Source organism: Misgurnus anguillicaudatus, chromosome 3 (genome assembly GCF_027580225.2).
Source record: "Misgurnus anguillicaudatus chromosome 3, ASM2758022v2, whole genome shotgun sequence".
In the NCBI taxonomy this organism is placed as follows: Eukaryota; Metazoa; Chordata; class Actinopteri; order Cypriniformes; family Cobitidae; genus Misgurnus; species Misgurnus anguillicaudatus.
In genome coordinates this window covers 36,856,717-36,884,711 of record NC_073339.2, presented here as the reverse complement: position 1 = coordinate 36,884,711, position 27,995 = coordinate 36,856,717, and the positions used below count along the sequence as shown (strand labels likewise).

General features: G+C 35.5%; 2 long non-coding RNA genes across 2 annotated transcripts; both read left to right on the top strand.

The window, feature by feature from the left end:
• Positions 1 to 1,447: 1,447 nt before the first annotated feature.
• LOC129445493 (uncharacterized) lies at positions 1,448 to 27,412 on the top strand. Its single transcript, XR_012360554.1, has 3 exons — positions 1,448 to 1,571; positions 1,716 to 2,093; positions 27,264 to 27,412. It is a non-coding gene; the product is annotated as an uncharacterized lncRNA (long non-coding RNA).
• LOC141353446 (uncharacterized) lies at positions 2,173 to 3,485 on the top strand. Its single transcript, XR_012360545.1, has 3 exons — positions 2,173 to 2,401; positions 2,525 to 2,574; positions 2,765 to 3,485. It is a non-coding gene; the product is annotated as an uncharacterized lncRNA (long non-coding RNA).
• Positions 27,413 to 27,995: the final 583 nt, after the last annotated feature.

Sequence of the window (27,995 nt, the reverse complement as noted above, 5' to 3'; positions counted from 1 at the left end):
ACCTCGCGCCAAAACAATAACAACACAAAAGACACTAAATATGAATAAAAAACAAGTAATAGTTTGATCATGACACCAAATACTGCTGATTTGATCTCATTTTGACGATCATAAACAAACAAGGCCAACATGAGAGCCAGGGAATCCCTGTCAGAGATGTAGCCCAGAGAGGGCAGTGGTCAGCGGGTCGAGTGAACACTGACGTCCGCTCATGCTTTGGTTCTCATTCGTACCGAATCTCACTAAGCAAACGTTCAAGCAGGCGCTATCTTTACTAATCGACTGCAGATTTAAATATAATACATATACATTCTCGACTGAACTAATCTTAAAACTACACTTTGTGACCAAGAAACGGTAATATAAAGAAACGGCTTTTCCGTCCATTGAGTTGTTATGAGCTTCAAAGCAGCCGAAAGTGTTTCCTGTCATTCTGGCCGCTCTCAAATCCGTGGCGGAAGAAGTAGTTCTCAAACAAAGAGGCTTTTAAAATAACTCCGTTGTTGTTTTCTAGTTTTCGTTTTTCAAACGTGTGCCGTCGAACTGTTGTATAAAAGCAATATCGCTCTCGGAGTCGTGTGATATAGCTCTATATCATCACGGCTGTGATTGCCTCCGGCACTCGGCGTACGGCCTCGTGCCTCTGGCTTAATCACAGCCGTGATGATATAGAGCTATATCACACTCCTACTCGAGCGATATTGCTTAAATATAATATAATATAAACAATGAACCTATTTTAAGCATTTTAAACTGCCCCAGAGAAATACATACACTCAAACTAACACCCAAACCCAAAAAGGCTAATGGAAAAATGTATTCTTGGTGGCCTTTGATTGACTAAGAGATATGAGGTAAGAAATTGATGATGTGACACAACACCAAAGCAAAGTGTTGAGCTCTAAGTGGTCTCAATGAAATATTTGTGGGTTTCCTGTTTTGACATGCTAAGATTTTGTTGCAGCACCGCTCTGCAGTCTCACACAAATTTCTATTGGTGCACTGTAAGAGGCACCAATATGTACTTTTCAGGGCCTTATTCTCACCTTTTAGATACAGAGGTGTACTTTTTGAAAGGTTACAGTGACAGCTTTTGTACCTTTTTCTAATAGTAAATGACATAACAAAACAAAACAAAGAAACTCATTCATTTTGGTACTCCAGATTAACGTTGACTTAGCGGACCAATTTCTTTTTAAACTGGAAGAAAACATGTGACAGGCCTTTTGACATTTTTATGCTTGTACACATCAAATCAAAATATACAGTGATGTTAAACATATCAAAAGTTAAATGTTGTCTTTCGTGTGTCTGCAGGTTTTAAGACTAAGTGATGTCTAGTTTTATGAACCAATAAAAACGCAGAAACGCAGCCAAACAGAACGAAACTGTTCATAAGGACACTGCTGATTGGCTTATAAACCTCTCACACTTCAAATGTTCAACGCAGTTTAGTTTTCCATTGACGTGAACCAATCAGATGTGAGCTGATATCTGCATCATCAGAGTCAGTTATTCACATTCACTCGCTGAGATGGAGACATCAAGAGTTACTGTTTGCGCACTTATATGTAAGACCATTTATATTTTTTCAACTGCTTTTCAAATAATTTATTTTAATGTTGAAAGAAAGCTATTGTCTTAAAGAAATATATATAAAACTAGTTTTGAATTGGTATGACAAAAGATCATTTATATTCTTCCTGCTTTTGTAGATGTTTTATTGTTCAGTCAGACAATAATCTCTGGAGAAGTCGTCGAGATGAAGGTCAGACCAGGAGACAACATCACTCTTCAATGCGACCGTCCTGTAAATCGTAGTTACATTGTATGGATAAGAAACTGCTCTCATGAACATCAACCCTCTCTCATAATAGATCATACAATAATGTATGAAGATACCTTCCAACGTTATAGCTTTCTTAAAAACCCCAACATTAATTCTTTTGATCTACATATTACTAACATTACAGTCTCTGATCTGGGACTTTACTACTGTGCTGAATATGAGAAAAAGGTAAATGATAAAGGCATTATATACTCATCTGATGTGTACTATTACGGAAACAGAACAACGCAACTTTCTCTTGCTGGTAAGAAAGCACCTTTGGCAGATTTTCTGATGTTATTTGTCATTTTTAATTATTATTATTATTATTTGCATATATTATACTTGTTAAGTTTACCTTTGTCATAGAAAAACATTTGTTTACAACATTTGGTAAGCAAGATGTTTGTCTTTTTTTTTATCAAGTGTCTTCTAGACCCTTCACCACCGTCTCTCCTCCTCCTCCTGTATCAAACTGTTTTCTCTGCTGGATGCTGCTGGTCAGTGTTTGTGTTGTGTGTTTTCTGCTCTGCTTCATCTGTGTCTACTGCCTCTGTCAGAGGAAAACTACAGGTATCTATTCATACATTCCTTGATATCATTTTGACTTTCGGCAAATTTGCAAGTCATGTTCATATTTGCATTAACTAATTGTTTTGAAAGAAGTGGTGTTCTCATTTTAACAAATCATTTCAGATGGTGGAAATGATCACAAGGAAAAGATCAAAAGTAGAAACACTTCTGAGGTATGAACATCACAATCCTGCTCATGTTTTCCTACCTCATTGAATAATACAGGCAAGGAAGGCTCTGACTTGCTAGTGGAAGTTGCCAAGAATGTTATGCATAGTACAAAAATGTCTAATTGTAGAAACACTTAACAGAATTGATTCAGAATGATAATTTGTTTCTAAAATAATTTGGTGTATATTTCAGGGTATTGATGGTGAAGAGGTGTGTTATGCTTCCTTGGATGTAAAAACCAGAAGACAGAAACGACCCAAGAAGAAACAACAGCAGAGTCCTGACGTCAGTATTTATACTCCAGTCAGAACAGACACAGTACAAAACTTCTGATGAGGATTAAGATGAACTTACTGATGGTTACAAAAGTTCAGGTGCCGTTATCATTGTAACTTTTTCACTATTTTTTTATGTCTACATCTGAAAAAGCATTGCAATTTAAAGAATAGTGAAACATCACCTATTTGGTCCACTGTGTCTTTACATACCGGTAATTCTGCACCAATATATTGCACTTTCGGCTTTCTTTGATGTTCATTGTCTTTCACTGAATGTTAAGCATGGTGGGCCGTGGCTTCCGGCCATCTCTCAATACAGAGATAAAATATGGTCAAGAATGAAAATACAATTATAATGTTGTTTTGTATGTGTCTCAGGCCTTTTGTTAAAGCTAATCATGCACAATGATGGCCTGAAAATAACAGGATGTTTGGGTTTCCTGTGTGTTGTGGTTTATAGTTATGTATTTACATTTCTCTTAAATAAAGGACTGGGCGTTTTTTAAGAGATGTGAGCATTCTGGGCCTGCTTAGTATAGCTCAATGTTAGATTAATGTTACAGTAGATGGACCAAATAACAAAAACAATTGATAAAACTCATGCATTTGTTTCTTTAGTACAGATGTGTACAAAAGTTTTCATCTTAAATAAAAATCGTCTTGAAATGCTCATCAGAGACAGTTTTTTGGTAGAAAGGTCTTTCAGTCGTCATTATATCTTAACCACAAAAGTTTCCACTCAACTTCAGCACAAACTGTATGAGACTGAAACGGACATGAAATGTGTGAAGGTGTTAGTGCTTGTTTATGTGGTCAGTTTGTGGTACATTTGAGACGCATACTGTGTCGGCAGTTTTCCCGTACACTCTTTCCACTTTTAAAACAAATGTGTTACAATAACACATCTTGTGTCTAGATAAGGACAACACATCCTTTTTTTAGAGTGTGATAGTATCAGCACATGCCATGTTGTTGAACAAAAGATTAAAAGATAGATATTTTGATAAATGATGGTAAGACCACAGTTGATGATACTCACTGACTTCTGTGTGCTTGTTTACCATCATTTATCATCATTTTCTATTCAACAGAATAAAAAAACTCATTCATGTTTCGAACAACATGAAGGTGAGTAAACAATGACAGAATTTTAATTTTTAAGTGAACTTACAGTTTTTCTTCATTGCTTTGACCTGGTTAAAGAAACTAGGATCCAGACAGTTTTCATCATCACTATCACAGCAGAGCAGAAGACACGTCTTGCACATGTGTTAACTCTTTCTCATTGGATTGACACATTTTCCCCACCCTTTTGCAAAACAGTTAACACGGATGTTATTCAGCAGTCCAAACTCCATTGTTTTAGCTATGATAACCAAACAGAAACCATCTATAAGAAACTACCTAGATCAGTATGAACTCACTGAAGCACATGTTTGACACTCCTTCACATAAGTCTTCAAATAGCAATCAGTCTGCACGGCAGGCCTTATAAAAAAAGATGCCACGTCTGTGGTGTTCTTTGCCAACATGGATGGAGGAGGTCTAAGGTTTCCACCACTCTTGCCTTGTCAATAAATGCTATGGGGTACACCCTCATATGATAATGCTGTTCCTCCCAGCATATTCCCCATTTTTGAATCCGATAAAGGAGTTCTTTAGTGCTTGAAGGTGGAAGGTTTATGATCACCATCCTTATGAGCAAATGCCCTTGCAATGACTGCTGCTGCCCAAGAAAAAGATGCAGAGTAATGTCAAGGTCGGATAAGGCATGAATGAAGATTTTTCCCTAAGGGGCATTGCAAGAGAGGATATTAATCTCAATTAATAAATGTGATGTGGATGAGGCCATGTGGCCCATCGTCAAGACAGAAGAGACTGGGTATCAATAGTGGCTGTCTTATAGCTACTCCAATAGATTTTACTGTGTTTTGGTTTAGATGTATTCTTTGTAATATTTACAGTATTGAAAAAAAATGATTGTCATAAAAACAATTAAAAAATGCATCAAAGCATTTCCTATTCTGGATACAATTCTTTGTAAAAAGGCAACTTTGACACAGCCTATATAGAAATACAACAAATGGCACTGGCAATAGGCTACACGGACAGGCAATGGTGCACTGATTCGCACTGAGTATTTTGTATTTTGTTGTCCACTTTGTAATGCTTGACTGAAAGAGCTCATATACTTGTGTGCAAGTTGTGTTGTTTGAAGGCAAATTTAGCTTTTGTTGCATATTTCAAATGTTTTGGCACAGCCTTTTGCAAACAGAATGTGTCATTTTGACCACGAGTGCCACTGTTTAGGCATGTGCGTTAACTGTTTTGAAAATGTGGAGTTTAAAGGGCTTATTATATTGTGCGTATAGCTGCGACGGTGTAAGGATGAAGAAGCAGTTTGGCCAGATTAACCCACAAACGAAAAAGAAACAGCAACTTGTTTTGAGAAGACCAGCAGTAGAGTAAATAAACAACGACTTTGTTGCAGTTTCAGCTAAATCACTCCTCAACTTGGCCCATCTTTGTTCACATCGTCGAAAAACAGAAACAAATATTTTTTTACCTTTTGGCCATGCTTCAGACATGCGCCTTCCATCAAGTGTTAACGCTTTCGCCCCGTGTGAATGTACCGTTACTTTTTAGTATTCCTTTTATATAACAGTGTTGTTATTACAATAACAGTAAAACGCATCAAAAATACAATTAGTTATGTGAGTCACAAGAATTTACAATTCATGCATTTTTTATCTATTCAATAATAATATTTTCACAATATTGCACATACTGTAACACATAAAAAGTCTTTCATATCTTTAATAGTGCTTAAAATACAGTATCTACAAGCACCCCATAGCCAAGAGAACAAATGATAGCACATATATTTCATTGTGCTATACCTGAAATCCACTCGAGACTTTTATCTTTAATAGAGCTAAGATGCTATTAAAATATCACAAATTAAAATGGTTTGTGGCCTTCACACTACAGTATATGAACAATGAGATTAATTAATATCATATTCAGTTTAAATCTACACATACATGTATACCAAAAATATAAGAAAATAAACACTTGACCTTCATTTGGAAATGCAGTGATGTTTTTTCAACCCTGCTGTGTTAATTTATATTTCCATATGAGTGGATTCAGACATTCTTTCAGTTTAACAACAAAGTAGTCAAACACAGACAATGTCAATGTCAGTCAGCTGGAGAAGATTTCCTTTCTGGATGTGCTAGCTGCTTTACATGTTACATACATTGTATGTGTGTGAGATGTGAATTTGTTTATCACAAATTCTACGTAATCTTTAAAATTGCCCAAAGGGTATATTCTCAATCAACTTAATACACATAAAACAAATTTTTTGTTAAGAAATTAGTGAAAATGGAAAATTATCAGAAAGCCAGCATCACAAAACAGAGCAAAAGAAATAAAAAATCACGACTTGGGAGAACTGTTCATGACATCCATGGATATTTATTTGTTCTGTTTTGAAATGAAATGATCCTCTTTACTAGCAACAATGATATTGTGGCCAATTTTTTTCTGATTTTAAGTGAACTTTAAATTAAGTGTATTATATTAACTGACACTGTCACTACAGCCAAGCTCATTTACTTCAGCAGAAGATTCATTTTTAACAAAAAAAAAAATATATATATATATATAAACCATTTCAAAAAACTTTGATCAGTTTTGTTGTGTTTTGGCGACCCCTGTTGGAAACTCTTGTGAAGAGGATCTGTAAACAATTCAGCACATTGGACAGCGCCTAAAGTAAAATACTAAAAATCTGTGATTTCTTGGACGATAGATCCTATTAAACAACATTTAATTTTTAAGACGCAGTGATACCTTGTGAAGTTCATTTGAATGGATGGGCAGTGAAGGGTGAAGTGAAGAGGAGAGTTTTAGTCTCAGAAGAGTTATGTTTATTGTTAATGCTTATATTAGGATTAGGTTAGTAGTGTACTAATGAAAAGTATGCTAAAATGTGTCATTAAGATTCAATTATGTTTTGCGCTTGCGCAGTGCATTTTAGAAAGCGCTCAACAGTATCATCTTCTGCCACTTATGGGCGTTTAAGTGCATTTGGAAAGCACGGAGCTGACGATCTGCTGTGAGATCACGAACGCACACACACGCACCAGGGACGGATTATGGCGATGATGTGCCCTGGGCACTGATGTCTCAAAGGCCCCCTTTACTAATTTTTTGGGCAACAGCGTTGCACTTGTATGCACAGGGCTCAAGTGTTGGTTCGCCTCTGCCTGTATGTCCCATTTTACAGGATTAACAATGGCACTAATACGCGGGGAGAGAATGCACACAATATTCTGTACTTTCACACCACAATTTTTTTTATATCTCACCAGTATCTGTCAACATACAACATACTGTACAACATCAAAAAGATTCTGACCTCTCCAAATCATATCACAGGAGAAAATTCCATAAATATTTAACATTTCTACATTTAGTAGACATTTCATTACATTTCATGTGTAACTGTCGTTCTCCACCACAAGCATTTAGGTGCTGGACACACCAAAACTTTTAAACGCGGCTGAAAACGCCTTGAGGATGCCGAATGCCAGCTGTTTCTTCAGCTGAGCGCTTGGTAGCTGTGATACTTCTTCAGCTGTGAGCAGGTTGGTTGCTGTGGTAATGTCCCGCCCCTCCTCCACTGTAATTGGACGGCCGTGTGAGAACAGACATTGACGAGCAGAGCCTTTCACTCAAAGTTGAATATTTTGACCTCTCGGCGCTCAGCGCGAAAAAAACACGAGAGCGCCGGTTTTCAGCTCGGAAAAACCCGCTAGCTGCTTGCTTATTTGAAAAGCGACGAGTTTCCATTGCAATCGATTAAAAACATGCGCCGGTCGCGGGCATAAAAGCTTTGTGGGACTGGACACACCAAAACTTTTAGGGGTTGTGTACACCAAAACTTTTAAACGCGTCTGAAAATGCCTGGACAAAGCCGATTGCCAGCTTTCTTCAGCTAAGCGCTTTGGTAGCTCTGATACGTCAGCTGTGAGATGGTTGGTTGCTGTGATACTTGTCCAGCCCCCTCCTCCACTGTGATTGGTCGGCCGCTTTAGAACTGACATTGATGAGCGGAGCTTTTACCAAAGTTGAATATTTTTCAACTTTAGCTGAGGGGTATCTTTCTCGATTTCCTCAAAGAAAACACTTCCACAACATCATCAAAATCCAGTTCCCTCACAAGATCGCATTCAATGGCCATTAAAGGCAGTGAATTTAGACGTCCTTGACACATTTTGCTTCTTAGTTAGTTTTTACTCTTGCTTGCAATTGGAGAAAATGAACGTTCTCCTTCACAGTTGCTGACTGGCAGGGTGAGGAAAAGCTGTCCTTTTTATGCTTTCTTATCATTGAACCACTTGGTTGTGGTTTAAACTAATTTTTGTTTTAGTTTTTGAGTAACCGTCTTCTACACGTGACTTTTATATTACGCAATGCTTCTTACTCGCCTCTAGATGTCCCTATCAACAGCGCAGCAATACATTTAAATTATTTATTTGATTTATTTACTAGTTAATACTTTGCAACTGCAAAAAAAAAAATCACATTACCCTCAATATTTAACACAATTGTACTGAAAATAAAATTAAAATATTTATTTGAAAAGAATAGACACAGTAAATTTGACAGGGCCCCCTGGTGGCCAAGTGCCCTGGGCAAGTGCCCAGTAGGCCCGTGCGTTAATCCGTGCCTGACACGCACACACACACACACACGCACACACGCACGCACACACACACACACACACACACACACACAGACACACACACACACAGACACACACACACGCACGCACGCACACACACACACACACACGCACGCACGCACGCACGCACGCACGCACGCACGCACGCACACACGCACACACGCACACACGCACACACGCACACACACACACACACACACACACACACACACACACACACACACACACACACACACACACACACACACACACACACAGACACACACACACACTGTTTTATGGTGACTTTCCATTCACATAATGACTCTTATTTTGTACAAACTGTATATTCTATCCCATTCCTTTAATCTGAACCTGACCCGTAACCTTAAAAAATGTATTTAAAAATATACGTTTTTTAGTTGTAGTTCTAATAAAAGAGGGAGGCCTTAATATGCTCAATAATTTGTGTACTGATGTTTAACAAGAAGACACATACATACACTCAAGTCAACACCCAAAGCCACACAAAGGCTAATGGAAACATTTATTCTTGGTGCCCAATGATAATTTAAGATGTGGGGTGAGAGTTTGAAGACTTGATAAGAGTCAATGTGACAAGCTTTGTAAGTGGTCTGAATGAAAGGCTTGTGGGTTTCCTGTTTGCATGTTTAGATTTTGTTGCAACGCTACTTTGCGGTTTCATACAAATCTATAGTGGTGCGCTGTCAGAAAAAGGTACAAAACTGACAGTGGGACGGTACCCTTTTAAAAAGATATAGATATGACAGATTAGTTTCAGATATTTCTGTCACTACTAAAAATAATCTGTCGTAGACTGAAAATGTTTGGTTAACGCGACCTTTAGCTGGTACTATTTATAACACAAACAATGTAAACCTTTTAGGGCATACATCTATCAGTATCCCAGGCCAGCCTGTGGCATAGACAAGATTGGCGGGTGCCTAGGAACATGTCATGTCATTTTGGACTAATATAAGCTTGGCATTGGTCAATTACACTAAATGAATAAAAATAGATACTTGTGGTGTAAATAAGGTGTAAAAGGCAGGTAGCATCAAACAGAGAAATATACAGGTAAGCATAATGTCACTCATTGATGTTTATTAATTTTTTTAAATACGTTAACAGAATTAAAGAATTTACAGTGTATTAGAATTATTCTTTACATTAGAATTTACAGTGTACATTAGTATTTAAAGCATAATACTGAAATACAGTAATAGTTTTACAGTTTATTTCAAAATGTGCCTAGGGCACCATCAAAGCCTGGGCCGGCCCTGCCGGTAAGATCGGACAAGTTTGTAATTCTTGAGAGACAATTTAGACATCTTGAAATAGGAAACCACAACCTTGTGTTTGTTTTGCACAAGTAGGTGTTAGAGAATGCTTGTTTAGTGGACAAAAATGCAATGGAAGATTTTGTGGTTATAAGCAATAGGTTTACACCCAGACTCAAAGCAACACATTTCTCATACAGTACACATTGTTGTTTACTTTAGGACAGAAGTAAACACAAGGTTTAACAAATGAAATTTGATTCTTAAGTACTTAATGCTAATATAAAATATGCATTACTATTAGCATGCCAAAGTACAGAAAGTTTAATTTTTTGCAAGTTTGCACAGCTTCTGACAAATGTGTACACAGACAATTACAAGATAAGCAGCACTTAATGCCTCTTGTTTTTTGCTTATTTACTTACAGTTATTTATCATTTGGCATCTGTTAACACCTAAAATCAAGAAGGCTTAATGACACCTAAGAGAGTTTGGCGACCCCTGTTGGAAACTCTTGTTTAGAGGATCAGTAGAAAATTAGCATCCTGGACAGCCGCCAATGTAAAATACAAGCACACATTTGTAGTAAGTGGTTATACTTCCTGAATGATACATTAGCGCATTTAAATATATATTTGAAAATGTACATTCAAATGACTTTTAGCTTATATAGCTGAAATACATTATCTTAAATTTCTACATACTGTAGCATTGACAGAATTTCATCACAGTGGTCAATGCCAAGTGACAGTCACAGAGGCGAAAAAATATAGTATATACAATATAAAGTACTCTTCCAAATAATATTAAATATTGCCACTGATCTCAGATCCTTACATGATGTATATTTGTTTAGTCTGTAGTTAAGTCAGTAATTCTCAGTATTAGACTGAGGTTGAGTATGATGTGTACAGATATCATCTGTGAATGGTATTGATGTGAATTTTTTTTACACCTGGAAAAATGTTCATGTGAACTATAGTTGTGCTATAATATTATGTTTATTTTAATTCTTTATGACATGTTTCAAACAAAGATCTGCCTATATTACTATATAAACATTATAATGTAAAATAATATATAAAATGAACAAAGAGTCAACTAAATAAAAGAATAAAATAAACCGCATAACTATTTTAAGCATTTTAAACTGCCCCAGTAAAATACATACACTCAAACAAACACCTAAACCCACAAAGGCTAATGGAAACATTGGTGGCCTCTGATCGACTAAGAGATATGAGGTGAGAAATTGATGAGGTGATACAACACTAAATGTGTTGAGATTCGTAAGTGGTCTAAATAAAATGTTTGTGGGTTTCCTGTTTTGAATGCTTAGATTTTGTTGCAGCGCAGCTTTGTAGTTTCATATAAATTTGTATTAGTACACTGTCAGAAAAAATGTCTACTAAAAGCAATCACTGGGACAGTACCCTTTTTAAAGATACGGATATGTACCATTTAGGTGTACGTAGATGCACTTTTGAGGTACTAATATGCACCCTTTAGAAACAAAGGTGTACTTTTTAAAAGGGTACAGTGACAGCTTTTGTACCTTTTTCTGAGAGACATAACAAAACAAAAAGACTTATTCATTATAGTCCCCGAGATTAACTTTGACTTAACGGACCAGTTTCTTTTTAAATAGGAATAATTTTTTTGACATTTTTATTCTTATACACATGTTAGAATCAAATATGTTAAACATATCATTCATAAAGAAAAGTCTAATTTTGTCATTCATGTCTATCTGCTGGTTTTAAGAGTGAAGTCCACTTTTATGAACCAATAAAAAGCAGAACACAGCCAAACAGTACGAAACTGTTCATAAGGACACTGCTGATTGGCTGATAAACGTCTCACACTTTAAATGTCCAACTCAGTTTAATTTTCCATTGGCGTGAACCAATCAGATGAGAGCTGATATCTGCATCATCAGAGTCAGTTATTCACACTCACTCGCTGAGATGGAGACATCAAGAGTTGCTCCACTTATATGTAAGACAAATTATATATATTTTTCATCTGTGATTTATTTTAATATTGTTAGAAAGCTATTGTGTTAACAGAAATAGAAATATAAAGTAAAAAAAAAAATGTTTTGTATTGGTGACAAAATTGCACTTTTACCTTTTTATCTGCTTTAGATGTTTTATTGTTCAGTCAGACAATAATCTATGGAGAAGAAGTTGAGATGAAGGTCAGACCAGGAGACAACATCACTCTTCACTGCGACCGTCCTTTTACTCATGGTTACATCATTGTCTGGATAAGAAACTGCTCTCATGAACATCAACCCTCTCTCATAATAGCTTATACAAATTTTTACAAAGATGCTTCCCAACGTTTCAGTTTTCTTAAAAACCCCAACATTCATTCATTTGATCTACATATTACTAACATCACAGTCTCTGATCTGGGAATCTACTATTGTGCTGAATATGAGAAAACGGTAAATAAAGATGAAAAGGGCATTATATACTCATCTGATGTGTACTATTATGGAAACCAAACAACACGTCTTTCTCTTGCTGGTAAGAAAGCACTTTTAACAGATTTTCTAATGTTCTTTGTAAATTTTACTTGTAAATTGGCATGTGTCATTCTTGTAAAGTTTACCTTTCTCAGAGAAAAAAAATGTTTACAATACAAATAATTCTTTGTTTTATTTAGATGTTTATCTTTATTTTTCATTTTGAAGAAGTGTCTTCTGGATCCTTCACCACCGTCTCTCCTCCTCCTGTATCAGACTGTTTCCACTGCTGGATGCTGCTGGTCAGTGTTTGTGTTGTGTGTTTTCTTCTCTGCTTCATCTGTGTGTATGGCTTCTGTCAGAGGAAAACTACAGGTACTATTTATACTTTTTTCCTTGTTATCTTTTTTTAATTTATTATGTGGAATAATAGCTTTTGCTAGTCATGTTTTTTGCATAAACCAATTTTTATGAAAGAGGTGTTTTTCTTATTTTAACTATTCATTTCAGATAGTGGAACTGATCACAAGGAAAAAATGAAAAGTAGAAACACTTCTGAGGTATGAACATCACAAACAGGCTCATGTTTTCCTACCTCATTGAAGATTACAGACACCAAAGGCACTGACTTGCTAGTGAAAGTTGCCAAATATGTTATGCATAATTTAAAAAAATGTCTTATTATATAAACAAAACACTTAACAGAATTGATTCAGAATGAGAATATGTTTCTAATGTAATTCTGTGTATATTTCAGGGTGATGGTGAAGAGGTGTGTTATGCTTCCTTGGATGTAAAAACCAGAAGACAGAAACGACCCAAGAAGAAACAACAGCAGAGTTCAGACTTCAGTATTTATGCTCCGGTCAGAACAGACACGGTACAAAACTTCTGATGAGGATTCTGATGAACTTTCTGATGGTTACAAAAGTTCAGGTGCCGTTATCATTGTAACTTTTTCACTAATTATGTATGTATACATTTAAAAAGCATTGCCATTTAAAGAATGTCCAACTCAAAAAGTTACTTTTTTGGTCCAGCTGCATGTCTCTAGATAATTCTGCTAAATATTTAGCATTTTTTGCTCTCTTTGATGTTTTAATTTGTTTCACTGAATATTTGGTGTGGTGCGCCAGAGCATCTGGCCCTCTCTTAATACATAGATAAAATGTGGTCAAGAATGAGAATAAAATGATTATAATTACATAATGTTGTTTTGTATGTGTCTCAGGCCTTTTGTTAAAGCTAACCAAGCACAATGATGGCATAAAAATAACAGGATGTTTGGGTTTCCTGTGTAGTGGTTTAAAGTTATGTATTTACATTTCTCTTAAATAAAGGACAGGGCATTTTAAGAGATGTAAGCATTTTGGGCCTGCTTAGTATAGCTCAAATATAAGTAGATTTACGTTACAGATGGACCAAATAACAATAACAATTGTTAAAACTCGTGCATTTGGTTCTTTAGTACAGATAAAAGTGTACATCCTCAAAATGAAGTGTGTTTTTCTTCAGAAACTTTTTTTTTTTTTTTGGTGGAATGGTCTTTCAGTCTCCATCATAATCTTAACCACAAATGTTTCCACTTAACTTCAGCACATACTGTATGAGACTAAAACAGACATGAAATGTGTGAATGTGTTAGTGCTTGTTTATGTGGTCAGTTTGTGGTGCATTTGAGACACATATTGTGTCGGCAGTTTTCCGCTACACTCTCAGCACATAGACTATGTTCTTGGACAAAAGATGAATACAAAAGAAGATATCAACCCAGGCTCATTGGAAAATACGTTACTCTACCTACATTTTTGAAAAACCTGAAATACGTACCTGAAAGTACATTTCCCTGTACTTTTCGGGTAAAACTTCCACTAGAGGCGCTATGGTGTATACATTTTCTCCAATTTTAGATGCATGTTAATAAAGTTTATAAAAGCGACAGAATTAATAAATGATGTTCAGACTTGTCAGCATACACTAATTTTGACATCAATTAGGAATTATTTCCATGTTTTTTAGGTGCCAAGAGCACATATCTTCTGGATCGCACTTCGTCGAGGTTACTTACCAGGTATGGTATTGCCTCGCAAACGGATCAATTTATAATAAAAATGCATTTGTATGTTTTAGTTTTTTGTGTTTTGATGAAATTAAACGGCAGGGAATTGCACAATAATGATATCCCGTTGATTACGTAATACGTACCAAACCGCACAAAACTATATGGCAAACTATTCTTGAACAGCCAAACAAAATATTTTATAGCTACATGTGTCTATGGTGTCTCACTGGTACAAAAAATATATTTTATTGACCCCCAAAATCTCAATTGATCTGTTCTTTTGTTTTCAGTAAGCTTGACATTTTTAACACAAAAAAAATTATCTGCCTGGGAGGCAAGACTTGAACCATATAGCACCCTTCCAGAAACACCCATAGCCCTGAAGGTTGACAGGAGGATGTGGTGACTGATAGTGTCAAAAGCGGTAGATAGATCCAGTAGATCAGCTGTTAGTGTTAAGTTAGATGAAGGTGGGGGGCAGGCGCACAAAGAAGAGCAGAGAAGGTTTTAAAGAGAGCATGAGAGTCAGGTGAGCTGTTGATATTTGAGTGGTAGTAGTGAGTTTTAGCAGAGGATACATCCATGGAGAAAGAGGCAAGAAAAGACTGATAGAGACAGAGGTCAGTAGGATCTTTCAATCTGAGTCACTTCATCTCAGCAGACCTGAGCGTGAAGCAATGATTTCAATGATTGTTGAATAATCTAACAGTAATACAGAAGAATCTTGCTTTTAAATGCAACCAAACTATAAAAGCTTTTTTGAAGACTAATAAGACAATGTATTGTTTAAAGTTGCCGATTTACAAAAGTGCAATAAAATCTATTTTAAATGGCTTAATAGATGATCATATTGCAAATCTAAAAAGAAAACCATATCTTAATAATATATATATATAATAAGAGAAAAATGTATTCTTTTGCAAGATTACACAAATTTGTACAAGTACGAAGGCAGACATAATGCTTTTTGTGATTCTTCATGAAGTAATTTTTCGTCTGAAGAGTGAAATTATAATCAATAAATGCCTAAATCAAGAACACTTGGTGACCCCTATAGAGTTTTGGCGACCCCTGGTGGAAACTGTTGTGTAGTAGAGGATCAGTAGAAATTCAGCACATTGGACAGCGCCCAATATTAAATACAAGCAAACATTTGTAGTCAGTGTATCATTTCTGAGAGATACAGAATAAATGTAGTTGTACTTCCTTTTCTTACAGTTATTTGTAAATATATGTGGATTTATGAACAAACCATCATACTAACCAACAGATTTGGTAAACAGCTGTTTGTGTATTCAAGTAAACTTTAAGAAATGAGCAGAAATGCAATGTAAGATATCAAGAACTGTCATCATTCCCTGTCAAATTTGACTTTGAGAGTAATAAGGCATCATAGTTAAGCTCGACTGTAACATAACTATAATAGTGCTTGCTTGTCACAGACAATTACAACATAAGGGGGACATAATGCCTTTTTCACTTTTTCACAAATAACGTTACTGCCGTAAATGTTTTAAATTGAGGGCACGGAGGAAGCTTCATAAGACGCTCAGATGGTCTTATATTGTCTCATCCATCGTCATTGTTAACGTGGGTAGACAATATGGCCACATACGGCATATATGGACATATTTACCAACCTAAAATTATTAAAGTACCGAGGCATACCAATATTTAAATCGTGAACTGTTACACAGTGAGGGTGATTTTGTCTTTTTTTAGGTAAATGTGCACCTTAGACAGTTTAATATTAAACCAAGATGAAATTCATTTGCAAACTTGCAGACTTAATTCTTTTTAAGTTTTAAGAGGAATCTACAGAGCTCACGTGGTTTTATAAGAAATGGCTAACAGATAACATCAGGGCCCGGTTTTTCAAAAGGTTTAATCCGGATAAAATTTATCTGGATTTAGTAATCCTTTTTTTTGCGATCCGTGATCACGTAATCCAGTTTACTGTTGAGACAGTTTTTCAAAGCAACATCGGATTGGATCAATCTGATCCGGATAGGAACTTTTCAGGATCACCAAATCTGGATAACCAGTGCTCAATCAGGATAGGAAATCACAATGTAGAACTATAGATATTTAAAGAGCAATAAGTAGAATAGCCAATGTGGGGTCAATATAAGTTTATTTTTATTTAAAATGAAAACACACACATTTAAAAAAAAAAAAACATCCCATCCTCTTCCAGTCTGCTCATCTGAGACCTACAACACAAACACTGAATTTTATTTATATATATATCAATTAGTGACAGAATAAAATTTATTGATATATATATATATCAATCAGTGACAGAATAAAATGTATTGTTTTTGGTCAATTTTGACAGCTGTTTGGGGGATTATTTTATGATGCCAAACTCTTTCTACTTTGCTGTAGGTCTATACTGAAAGGCTGAATACGTTAAAGCCTACCTAATTACTGTAGCATGACTGATGATCAAATAAAATTAAAACCTTATGAATAAATAGAATATCTTGTAAGATACTGCATGATCCAAATATAGTATCATTTGATACATTTTTTAAGTTTTCATTACATTTTGGGCATGAAATCCACGCTAAATCCACCCTTCTGATGGGATCAGTTTAATCCACATTTTTGGATCAAAGTGATCCAAATCCTACAAAAAAGTTTTGAAAAACCCAAACTAAAGGTTTGATCCGGATCAAAACCAAGATTGGATTACGTGATCTAATCCGATTATGTTATCCGTTTTTTCTTTTGAAAAACCCATTTTCAAGATTTGATCCAATCCGTTATCCAAAATCCTAGTGGATTACTTTTGAAAAACCGGGCCCTGGGGATATTGTAAAGGTTTATAAAAATAACTATTCACAACAGGTAACATTGTAAAGGTGTATAAAAATAACCATTCACAACAGGTAACATTGTAAAGGTGTATAAAAATAACTATTCACAACAGGTAACATCTGGTGACATTGTAACGGTTTATAAAAATAACTTTTCACAACAGGTAACATCTGGTGACATTGTAAAGGTTTATAAAAATAACTATGCACGACATGTAACATCTGGTGACATTGTAAAGGTTTATAAAAATAACCATTCACAACATGTAACATCTGGTGACATTGTAAAGGTTTATAAAAATAACTATCCACAACATGTAACAACTGGTGAGATTGTAAAGGTTTATAAAATAATTATTCTCAACAGGTAACATCTGGTGACATTGTAAAGGTTTATAAAAATAACTATCCACAACATGTAACATCTGGTGACATTGTAAAGGTTTATAAAAATATCCTTTCAGCAAGATCACCCTGCAATAAATTATAACACAGCATTATGAGAGGCATCAGGAGCTGATCTCAAGTGTATAGCTGGAAGCTGTTGATGTATGTACAGTATTGGTAAAGTGCACATGAATGCATTTTATAATAATAATGCATCCAATGTCAACCCTGTGTAGAGCTGAGAAAGTGGTTGTTTCTCAGCAGCAGTAATGTCCAATGGTGCCAGCTCAACACATTGGTGCAGTTTCCCAGGCAGGGCTTAGTCAGGGGTACCCAAACTCAGTCCTGGAGGGCCGGTGTCCTGCAGAGTTTAGCTCTTACTTGCATCAGAGCACCTGCCAGTAAGTTTCTAGTATGCTTAGTAAGACCTTAATTGGCTGCTTCAGGTGTGTTTGATTAGGGTTAGAGCTAAACTTTGCAGGACACAGTTTGGAAACCCTTTGTTTAGATCAGGGGTGACCAACCCTGTTCCTGGAGATCTACCCTCCTGCATATTTCAGCTCCAACCCAGCTTTAAACACACCTGACTATAATTTTAAGGTTGCCCTGAAATGCTTGATTGGCAGGTTCAGGTGTGTTTGATTGGGGTTGGAGCTGAACTCTGCAGGACAGTAGATCTCAAGACACAGGTTTGGTCACCAATGGTTTAGATTAAACCAGGACTGGGCACTTATATTAGGACATTTTAGTTTTTACAAACAAACCTTACAAAACAAGACTGGTGTGCATCTTGAAACAAAACAATGGCAATGATATATGTTGAGATGTGTCAGTACAAGGTGTTTTCTTAATTACAGTAGCTCAAACATGCATTTTAGCCCGGGAACAGTATAAGCCCTGTCTGGAAAACCGCCACATTGTTTTACCATAACAGATATGGGATGTTTAAGGTTGAGTTGTGATTTTGAAGTGTAGACAGATGGGTATTTCTGCATCACAGTTAAGGTGCATGTGGATGGTATCACCCTCACAAGTTGTCCACTGCATCACTTCACATCAATGCAGCTGTGAAAATAATAACCATAAACAAACATATTTTACATTTGTACTTAAAATAAGCTTACATTATGAGAATATACAATGGCACCCATACTTAAACAGAATAGGGTTTGAGAGAGATATATTAAAAACGAGACAGTAGTACACACATCCTTTAACTCCAGTGTTATTATGACGTTTAGTAGGTCATTAATTAATTAACTGTCATTTGAAATGTCGACAACTTACAGGAATAACTGTAAGATTCTAATGTAGTAATATCTAACGTTACTATCGTAAACAGGAAAATATATAGGTGAGCAATGAAACTCATGCAAGATTTGTTGGATTTTGTTAACTACTCGTTACTGATCATAAGTGTCATCATAGAACGGACTTCACAAATCTAACATTAGGCTAACAACACATAGCTAACGTTAGCGAGCTTACCTGAAACGGTCGACCTTAATTCAGCCCCTGGCGTGACTTCTCAACATGTGTCGTAGCCGAACCATTTCTCGGGAAAAGGATGTTCGTCAGTCGGCTTCCCGTCCATTAAAATTAGTACGAACAAACATGAGGGCGCTTGGATGAGCAACTTTAATAACGCCTTTAGCCGCCGTATCTCTATGCGGGCAGAAGAGAAGACAGAATGACAACATCTCGTCCTGACGTCTCGCGTGGTTCTGTGTAACTTGGACAACTTAAAGTTACGCCCCCTGCTAAAAGTTACGCCCCTTAACGGCACGCCCCTCTCTTGCGGTCCGCAGACAGACCCATCTCGCTTTTCATGGTGCTCAATCCACACACAAACCCACACACACCTACAAGGTTGCACACACTGCCTCCTTATGGTTGTCTCATGTCATTTGAAAAGCACTGATTCACAAAACATACTGTAACTGCTTACAAAACTCTCTAACTATGCCACATACAGTTTATGTTAGTGAATTTCATCACATGAGTATGCTGGGTACAGATGTAAATTTCAAACAAATCTGATGCTGAAGTGAATGGATGTTGATGTGAATTCTTTAAACTCTTGGTAAAGTTATTATCTGCTAGTTATGAAATTCAAAAGATATAAATAAATGACATATTCCAAACAAAGACTAGCCTTAATGTAATTATATTGCTTAAATACATTTCAATGCATTATATAACATGAAGAAAAACTGAATAAAATAAACAACAGAGCAACCTTTTTTTTTTGAGCATTTTACACTGCCTATAGTGAAATACAAACACAATCTACACACCTTAACCCACAGTGGTTAGTGAAATTCTTTTTTCTTGATGCTAAGATATGTGGTGAGAATTTGATGACGTGATACAACACTAAATGTGAAGAGCTTTGTAAGTGGTCTGAATAAAATGTTTGTGGGTTTCCTGTAAACCAAAAAATAGCAGAACACAGCCAAACAGAACGACCGTGTTCAGAAGGACACTGGTGATTGGCTGATAAACCTCTCACACTTCAAATGTCCAACTCAATTTTCCATCGGCTTGAACCAATCAGATGAGAGCTGATATCTGCATCATCAGAGTCAGTTATTCACACTCACTCGCTGAGATGGAGAGATCAAGAGTTACTCTTAGCGCACTTATATGTAAGACACTTTTTAAATTTATTATTTATATTATAGGAAAGCTATTGTTTAACAAAATTATAAATATGAGGTAAATAAATAATTTTTTTTATTGGTATGACAAAAGGTCACTTTTAACTTTCTTTTGTAGATGTTTTATTGTTCAGCCAGACAATAATTTATGGAGAAGAAGTTGAGATGAAGGTCAGACCAGGAGACAACATCACTCTTCACTGTGACTGCCCTATAATTCATGGTTACTATACTGCATGGATAAGAAACTGCTCTCATGAACATCAACCCTCTCTCATAATAGATTATAACATGATTTTCAAAGATACCTTTCAACGTTTTACCCTTCCTAAAAACCCCAACATTAATTGTTTAGATCTACATATTACTAACATTACAGTCTATGATCTGGGACTGTACTACTGTGCTGAACACGAGACAAAGATAAATGGTGGCACTTCATACTCATCTGATGTGTACTATTATGGAAACCAAACAACACGTCTTTCTCTCGCTGGTAAGATTGCACTTTTGACAGATTTTCTGATGTTCTTTGTCATTTTTACTTGTAATTTTGCTTGTGTTATTCTTGTAAAGTTTACTGTACATTTCTCAAAAAAAGAAATGTTGTTTGACAAAATAAAATATTTTTTATTAATATTTATAATGAGGTTTGTCTTTGTTTTGAACAAGTATCTTCTGGACCCTTCACCACCATCCCTCCTCCTGTATCAGACTGTTTCCTCCCCTGGATGCTGCTGGTCAGTGTTTGTGTTGTGTGTTTTCTCTTCTGCTTCATCTGTGTCTACTGCCTCTGTCAGAAGAAAACTACAGGTATATATTTACTCTTTCTTTTGTTGGCTTCATTTTTACTATGATTATTTGTCTTTGTTAAAGAGCAGAATGTATACCAGAGACTGCACACAGAATTTATCATGCACATTTTAAATGTTTTAAATGTATGTAGACATAAAAGAGTAACACATTTAACACAAAGCAAACTTGTGCTTTAAGTTTCTGTTTCAGATTTGCATTTTACATTTTCTCACTGCACCGTATTTTCACACTTTGTGGTTGTTTTAGGTTATGAGAGTGCAACGATGCTCACAGTAAATATTATGAAGGTATTTCAATCATAACCGTTAACCCTAAAACTTTATCATGTCAAAAATGTCAGGTATGGTTAAACAAATGTTATTTATCAGTAAAACATCTTTTATTTACTTCAGATGGATCAGACAGAGAAACATCAATGTGAGATGAGTAAGACTGGAAAGTTCTGCCATCATTCTGAAATCACTTATAGACTCCTGCCATCTGTACATCACTATGAAAAGATGTGAATCTCTCTGATCAGTTCGTGTAAACTCAGCTTGGGCCAGTAGAAACTGCTTACTGCACATATTTGTACTCAGCTATCTCAGTTGTTCAATCAATTATATTAACCGCATGTAGGTACAAATACTGTATATACACTACCGAATACACAAGCTATATACAGTACACAGCTTATTTGCATATTTTGTAAATGACCACAAATATCATTAAAGAACTGCATGTATCAATTTATTTTGGGAGTTTAAAAAAGTCATTACTTGCAGAGTATTTCCATAAAAGTCCATTTGAGTCTTAAGGTTATCCAAAGCTATTTTCAGGTTATACATTATATTTTAATAAAATTAGAATTAATATTTGACGAGATGAAGACTAAGCTGTTTGAATAAACTTTCTGAAAAACAGGGTGATGTGTGTTGTATTTTTATTCTCAATATGCTTAGATGTTTTAGGATAAGCATACACATAATAGACATGGTGCCCACCACAGTTCAGTGTCATTCAGAACCTAAATGCCAGATAACATCAAGTTGTATATCACTTTAAAAAAACAAACGGTGCTATATAGTAGAACCCAAACTGTTGCTTTGGATCGTAATCATAGAAGAACCGTTTTTAGTGCCATATAGCACCGGTGAAGCACCAGTGAAGCACCTGTGTAGAACCATATAGGGGCCATATAGAACCACTATAGCACCAAATATGGTTCTACATAGCACTATATGGTTCTACACAGGTGCTTCACTGGTGCTTCACTGGTGCTTCACTGGTGCTTCACCGGTGCTATATGGCACTAAAAACGGTTCTTCTATGATTACGAGCAAAGAACCACTTTTGGTGCTATATAGCACCGTTTGTTTTTACTTTGTCATTATTGTTCATGTAATAGTGGAGATTAACAGAGATTAAAAAACACAAATAAGCTAATAATAATAATGTGACTCTCTTACAAAAGTGTGACTTTTGTATGACACTTACCTGTATCTGAAATCTCTTATCTGTATTGACTGAGTGCTGGTGTGTGTGTATTAAATTAACAAACTGTTGTTATTAGAATTTGTGTCTTTACCTTGGACAGACGACTTTTGTTGCAGTTTTAAAGTCCCAATGAAATAAAAACAATTCTTATTTTTTAATGGAATATTGCAGTGTTTATTATAAACAATTGATCCGTGTCATTATTTTATTTTTTATTAATGTGCCCTCATAAACTATAATAAAAATCTGCTGTCTTGTGGCGATCATTCTCTGATGAGGTCAATCAGAAATCAATCTGCTGCGAGTCCCTTATGAAATGTTTACTTTTCTATATCCTATCAGTTCACAGTGGAAAACACAAGCCACGGGCACAATATTCCTTGTGTGATATTCCGTTTCAATTTGAAAAACAACACAACACGGAAGTAAAGTTGATCACGACGTTGATCACAACTATGTGAGCGCCACTTTAAATAACATCATATTCGTCTCAAATCATTAACAATTAACATTGGCTACTAACGTATATTTTGCATTTTGAAGTAGACACTATCTGACTAAGCTAGCGCTATTTAATGTGCACTTTCGGTGTACGATACCTCCGAGTTGTCCTAGAGCAACTCGACCTCTAGGGCATACATCTACCTACCCGACCCAAAGCATAGGCTAGATAGGCGGTTACCTAGGGCACACAATGACTGAAGGGCGCCCCTTTCGAAAAGTGTACATATATCTAATCATTGGCACCGATCCATGATTTGATGCGTTTGGCTAATGCAATATTTGGTTACAACAAATGTGACATTATAAACTTAAGAGTTGACAACGTGTCATTTTAGACAATATTAATGTGGCATTTGTCAGTTCACACTAAGCATATTAGGATCCTTTTCATATATATATATATATATATATATATATATATATATATATATATATATATATATATATATATATATATAAACAAAAAAAAAATAATTAAAACTTATAATTATATGGCGTATAAGTCAGGTAGCAACAGAAACATATACAGGTAATTGATGTTTATGTATTAATTTGAAATAGGCTTATAGAATTAAAGAATTTACAGTGTATTACAATTAGTCTTTACATTAGAATTTACAGTGTACATTAATATTTACAGCGTAATATTCAAATACAGTTTTCAATTTATTTCAAAACTTGCCTAGGGCACCAACAAAGCCTGGGCCGGCCCTGCCTGTAACATCGAACAAGTTGTGGCTCTAAGAGACAATTTAGACATCTTGAAACAGGAAACCACAACCTGTGTTTTTTCTTGTGCACTAGCTGTTACCAAGTGCTTGTTTAGTGGACACAAATGCAATGAAAGATTTTGTGGTTATAAGCAATAGGTTTACACCCAGACTCAGAGCAACACATTTCTCATACAGTACACATTGTTGTATACTTTAGAGCAGAAATAAACACAAGGTTTAAGGAAAGCAATTTGATTCTTAAGTAAGGCTAATATAAAAAAAGAAAAAAAGAAAACATTAAGAAATATTTATCACTTTTACCACGCCAAAGTAAAGTCCATTAAATATTTACCAGAAACTTTTCCTGCAATTTTTAAGTAAAATATGTTTTAGCTAATGTACTATTAAAAAAATATTATTTTGCAAGTTTACACAAATGTGGACACAGACAATTATAAGACTTAAGGCCTCTTCTGCTTATTTACCTACAGTTATTTATCTTTTGGCATAGATGAGTAAAATCATAATCTGTTAACACCTAAAATCACATAGGCTTGGTGACACTTAAAAGAATTTTGGCGACCTCTACTGGAAACTTTTGTGTGTAGGATCCTGGATCAGTATAAATTCAGTACACTGGACAGTCCCCAATGTTAAATACAAGCACACAAATTTTAAGTGGTTAACTTCCTGAATGACACCTAAGCACACTGAATATATACATTTAAAATATAAATGAACATGTACATTTAAATGATTATATAGCTGAAATACATTACCCTAAATTTGTAAATATATGAGGATTTCTACATAGCACGTCTTGTTAACCAAAAGGTTAAAGGTGCTCTAAGCAAATTCACGCGTTTTAGACCATAACGTTTTTTTGTTACATACAGCATTTATCCTATCTGCTAGCTGCCTGTCCGCTGATCAAATAAAAAAAAAACGGGATCTCTGTAGAGAGCCCAGGCTCCACAAATTGCAATAAAAACAAAGTGGCCAAACCTAGCACCAGAAACCATAACAAAATGTTCCAGCCAATAAACGACAAGAAGGACTTTGGGGTGGGGTTTGAACGCGTTCATAAAAGCACAGAAGGGAGGGGGAGGAGTTAGCTATGCTCCGTTTGTTTGAAAACAATTCAAACATCAACAAAAAGTGACGTCACATGGATTCGCTTAGAGCGCCTTTAAGCAGCTGCTTGTGTATTCAGGTACATTGTAAGGGGTGTATAGAAATGTAGTAAATTAGCCTACTTTCATAATTGCCAAATTTGACAACAAAAGCCATTAAACATCAGAGTTAAGCACTTTTGTACAGCCACAAACTAACACAGCCTCATAGAAACTCGGCAACCGCAAGTCGCATTTTTGTCTCTGCTCTTATATTCTGAGCTTCCCTGAGATGAAACTACACCAAAAATCTGCTCTGCTGTGCCCCACATCACAACTGTTTAAATGAAGGGATTTTTAGTCTCAGTAGTGCTAGGTGTATGGTATAGGGGTATATGACCTGCTGTTGCTGATTTATCGTAGAATCACACGCACAAACTTACACACTTGCACACTTCTGTCCACAATTATTGTTGATCACTTTATGATTTATTGGCCTTCACTTCAGCAATGTTAAAATATACTGTTATGGTTTACAAACTCTCTTTCTATGCCTTCTATGTTGACAGAGTATACAATATAAAGTACTATTCTAAATAATATTAAATATGATATCAGATCTTAATCATAATCTGTATAGAGCATGTTTGTTTAGTCTGAGTAATAGACCTAGTAATAGGTTTGACTATGATGTGTAGGCCTACTGATGTTAGTTGTAAATGGGTGTTGAGGTTCTTTTAACCCTTGAAAAAATGTTAATGTCAACTAGTTGTGCTATAATATCATGTTTATTATAATTTTTACATGTTTCAAACAAAGAGCCTTAATCTAATTATATTACTATATACGCAAATTTAATTTAATATAAAATATATACAATAAACAAAGAGTCAAAGAAATAAAAGAACAAAAGAATATAACCGCAAAACTATTTTAAGAATTTAACACTACCCTAGTGTAATACATTGTCTCAAACTTACAACCAAACCCACAAATGCTAATGGAAACATTTGTTCTTGGTGGCCTCTGATCGACTAAGAAATATGAGGTGAGAAAATAATGACGTAATACAACACTAAATGTGTTGAGCTTTGTAAGTGGTCTGAATGAAAGGCTTGTGGGTTTCCTGTTTTGCATGCTTAGATTTTGTTGCAGTGCAGCTTTGCAGTTTCATAAAAATTTGTATTGGTACACTGTCAGAAAAAGCTGACACTGGGATGGTTACCTTAAAAAATTATATGGATATGTACCATTTAGGTATAGATATTTAGCTGTGAGGCACCAATATGTACTTTTGAGGTACTAATATGCACCCTTTAGATACAAACATGAACTTTTTGAAAGGGTTCAGTGACAGCTTTTGTACATTTTTCTGAGATGTTAAATATATCAGTCATAAACAAAAGTTACATTTTGTCTTTCGTGTGTCTGCTGGTCAAAGGTTTTAAGACTAAGTGATGTCCAATTTTGTGAACCAATAAAAAGCAAAACACTGCAAAACAGAACGGACAATGCTGATTGGCTGATAAACCTCTCACACTTCAAATGTTAAACTCAATTTAATTTTCCATTGGCGTGAACCAATCAGATGAGAGCTGATATCTGCATCACCAGAGTCAGTTATTCACATTCACTCACTGAGATGGAGACATCAAGAGTTACTGTTAGCGCACTTATATGTAAGACCATTTATATTTTTTATTTTGTTATTTATTTTTATATTGTAAGAAAGCTATTGTCTTAACAGAAATAAGGTTTTTGTTTTCCTATGACAAAAGTTCACTTTTTACCTTTTATTTATCTGCTTTTGTAGATGTTTTATTATTCGGTCAGACAATAATCTATGGAGCAGAAGTTGAGATGAAGGTCAGACCAGGAGACAACATCACTCTTCACTGTGACCGTCCTTTAACTCATGGTTACATTGTATGGATAAGAAACTGCTCTCATGAACATCAATCCCCTCTCATAATTGATTATACAAATTTTTACAAAGATGCTTCCCAACGTTTCAGTTTTCCTAAAAACCCCAACATTAACTCTTTTGATCTACATATTACTAACATTACAGTCTCTGATCAGGGACTGTATTGCTGTGCTGAACATAAGAGAAAGGTAAATGAAGATGAAAAACGGATATACCCATCTGATGTGTACTATTATGGAAACCAAACAACACGTCTTTCTCTTGCTGGTAAGAAAGCAATTTTGATGGATTTTCTGATATTCTTGGTAAATCTTACTTGTAATTTTGCATGTGCTAGTCTTGTAAAGTTTACCTTTCTCAGGGAAAAAATATTGTAGACAATATTTATTTATTTTATCATGATGTTTGGTTTTTGTTTTGAAGAAGTGTCTTCTGGACCCTTCACCACCGTCTCTCCTCCTCCTCCTGTATCAGACTGTTTCCTCTGCTGGATGCTGCTGGTCAGTGTTTGTGTTGTGTGTTTTCTCCTCTGCTTCATCTGTGTCTACTGCCTCTGTCAGAGGAAAACTACAGGTAGTTTTTCATACTTTTTCTTTCATTGTTATCATTTTTACTTTATTATGTGGACTAATAGCCTTTGGCAAATTTGATATCATGCTTGTATTTGAATAAACCAAATGTTTCGAAAGAGTTGGTGTTCTGATTTTAACAACTCATTGCAGATGATGGAACTGATCACAAGGAAAAGATAAAAAGTAGAAATACTTTTGAGGTATGAACAACACAAACAGGCTCATGTTTTCCTACCTCACTGAACATTACAGACACAGAAGGCACTGATTTGTTAATGAAAGTTCGCAAAAACCTTATTTTATAAACAAAACACTTAACAGAGTTGATTTAGAATGATAATATGTGTCTAAAAGTCTGTGTATTTTTCAGGGTGATTTGTGTGAAGAGGGTGAAGAGGTGTGTTATGCTTCCTTGGATGTGACAACCAGAAGACAGAAACAACTGAAGAAGAAACAACAGCAGAGTTCAGACTTCAGTATTTATGCTCCGGTCAGAACAGACACAGTCTAATGAGGATACCAGTGGCGGTTCTAGACAAATTTTACCAGGGGGGCCAATGAGGGGCCAGTGTTTAACCAGAGG